Source organism: Lynx rufus, unplaced genomic scaffold (assembly GCF_022079265.1).
Source record: "Lynx rufus isolate CCGP_SWC_20201006 ecotype Redwood Valley unplaced genomic scaffold, mLynRuf1.p SCAF_8, whole genome shotgun sequence".
Taxonomy (NCBI): domain Eukaryota; kingdom Metazoa; phylum Chordata; class Mammalia; order Carnivora; family Felidae; genus Lynx; species Lynx rufus.
The window spans coordinates 120,495,539-120,498,477 of NW_025814896.1; the positions used below are offsets into that span (position 1 = coordinate 120,495,539).

Consider the following 2,939-nt stretch of genomic DNA (forward strand, 5'->3'; position numbering starts at 1 on the left):
AAGCCATTCCCACAATTATTTTAGAGATGGTCCTCCCTCCACTTTGGGCAGCATGTCAGAGAGCCACAGGGCAAATGACCTCAAGATTCTTAGAAGCTCCTTTTCCAGAGAGAGCTACTAGCACCACCTTATATCTTTCTGAGGTCTTAACAAAGAGTCACAGCCTCAAACTTGATTTGATCTTTACCCTGAAGCCATCCATGTCTTCCTTGGAGACTCCTGTGGGTTAGAGAGACTAGAAATATGAAACACTTGACTCTGGTAGCCAGCACACCCCACACCTCCCGTCTTCCTTCTAAATTCTGCTGGGATGCTGAACAGTTCCTCCTTGCTGTCCCTTATGGCAAAAGCTGCTAAAAAAGACAATTTACGCTTTTAACATTCTGCCTGGCAATTCCCCAAGTCCGAATCATAAGCTTATTAGGCCAGTTTTCTACCTTCTAAATTCCTGCTGGGGCCGTTTCGCTGCTAGAAGACACAGGTGCCGCCTTTCCCCTCCTGCAGTAGATTTCCCCCCAAAACCTCCTGCCCCCCCCCAGCCTTCCTTTGCCACACAATCCAAAGCCAATACTACATGTTTCATATTTTTGTTAAGGTGCTAATTCCTTCCAGATACCAGTTTCTGTACACTATCTATTGGTGCGAAACAAATCACTCCAAACTTTGAGTCTTAATTATTATTCCTCTCATCTTCAGGGGTCAACTGGGAGGCTCCTTTGTTGGTGTCACTAGGGCCCCTCACGTGGCTGCACTTAAACTGTAAGATCAACCGGACTGGAATGTCCTAGATGGCCTCACTCCACATCTGGCAGTAGGAGCTAATCAACAGTGAGACTGTCTCCGTTTTCCTCCCTGTGGCCTCTTCGTAGGCTAGACTGGCTTCCTTACATTATGGTCACAGGGCAGTGTTTCAAGAGAGCAAGTCCTACTGTGCAAGTATTTCCCAAGCCTCTGCTTCTGTCATGTGTGCCATTTGTCCCAACACAAAAGGGCACGTGCACCACGAGGCATGACCCATTGGGGACCATCACTGTTACAGTCTACTTTACCATGCCTCTAGACTGAATGGGTCTTCTCCTTTGGGCTCTCCTAGTGCTTTGAACCTCTACTAAAATGCACTTGAGGGGCACCTGGGTGGCTCAGTCGGTTAAGTGTCTGACTCTGGCTCAGGTCACGATCTCGCAGATGGTAGGTTCTAAACCTGTGTTGGGCTCTGTGCTGACAGCTCAGAATCTTGAACATGCTTTGGATTCTGTGTCTCCCTCTCTCTCTGCCCCTTCACTGCTTGCGTGCCTGCTCTCTCTCTCTCTCAAAAATAAAATAAACATTAAAAAAATTTTTTTTAATACACTATGGCACCTGGGTGGCTCAGTCAGTTAAGCAACCAACTCTTGATTTTGGCTCAGGTTTGTGGGTTCAAGCCTCGCATTGGGCTTTGACAACGTGGAGCTTGAATGGAATTCTCTCTCACCTCCTTCTCTGCCCCTCCCCCACTCACGCTCTCACGCTCTCTCTCAAAAATAAATAAATAGGGGCACCTGGGTGGCTCAGTTGGTTAAGCGTCTAACTTTGGCTCAGGTGATGATCTCACAGTTCCTGAGTTTGAGAGCCTGCTCATGGAGCCTGCTTCGGATCCTCTGTGTCCCTCTCTCTGCCCCTCCCCTGCTTGCACTCTCTCTTTTTCTCTCTCAAGAGTAAAATAAACATTTAAATATAAATAAATGAAATATAAAAAAAGAAATGCATTTCTTCAAAAAAATAATAAAAATAAATGCACTTAATTAACATAGTCTCTCTTTAAAGTCAGCATTTCTGTTTAATTCACTGCCATCTGTAAGCTTTTTTTTTTTTTTTTTTTTTTTTTTTGACTGGGAAAATTATTTTCTTTGGTGTGGGCAGGCGTCTAGTCTCACAACTTCCAGAGTTGCTTCTTGATGCCAGTGGCCTTGGTGACCTTGAGCACATTGCAGCACACAGTCTTGCTTGAGAGCTGGCACTCACCCACTGTGATAATGTCGCCAACATGGATGTCTCTGAAGCAAAGGGACGGGTGCATGGATATGTTCTTGTGGTGTTTCTTGAAGCGGTTGTACTTTGGGATGCAGTGGAGGTAGTCTCAGTGGATGAAAATGGTCCTCTGTATCTTCATCGTGGCCACCACACCAGACAGAATCTGCCCTCAGATGGAGACATTACCAGTAAAGGGGCATTTCTTGTCACGATAGGTGTCCTCAGTGGCCTCCGTGGGCATCTCAAAAGCCCAGACTGTTTTTGTAGTATTGTGGAAACTTCTCCTTGCCAATTTCTCTAAGCAGGATCCTCTTCTTATTTTGAAAGATGGTCAGCTGCTTTTGGTAGGCACGCTCAGTCTGAATGTCCACCATCCTCCCAGCCACCTGAGGAAGGGTCTGTAAGCTTCTTTAAGCAGATAATTTCCAGGTCTGTTTTCTATCCCACCTTCTATTTCATAGGCTCATATACAGTATGTGCTCATTAAATATTAGCTGTTAGTGAGAAAGCCCTAGAAACACAGTGCAGGGCATTGTAATTTGTGTAATGTTGGCATGTTTTTCTTCTTTGAGGTTTCTCACCAAACACCAAACATAGGTTCTCAACTTCCTCAGGTACATGACTTTTCCAGATTTCTGAAGAGCCGTGAAAGGATGCTGACTGGTGAGAATGTTTAAGATATGGTAGTCTACATATAGAATACAGTCTCATCCATCATAATCACATGTAACACCGGCATCCCGGCCAGGTACAGACCCTCTGAGGTCCAACCCAAACCCAAGGCCTACATCTCATCTCTCATAGCCACAGCTCTTTTGTGTCTGACCATGAGTCCTGGGTTTTGGGGAACTTGAAATCTAGTTGAGGAAGCATAATGGGTGCATATGAAACAACCGAAACTACTTACTTAATCAACATGTCAACAAATG

General features: G+C 45.3%; 1 pseudogene; it reads right to left on the minus strand.

Annotated features, from left to right (window-relative positions):
• Positions 1-1,909: 1,909 nt before the first annotated feature.
• LOC124503978 (40S ribosomal protein S11-like) lies at positions 1,910-2,384 on the minus strand (annotated as a pseudogene).
• Positions 2,385-2,939: the final 555 nt, after the last annotated feature.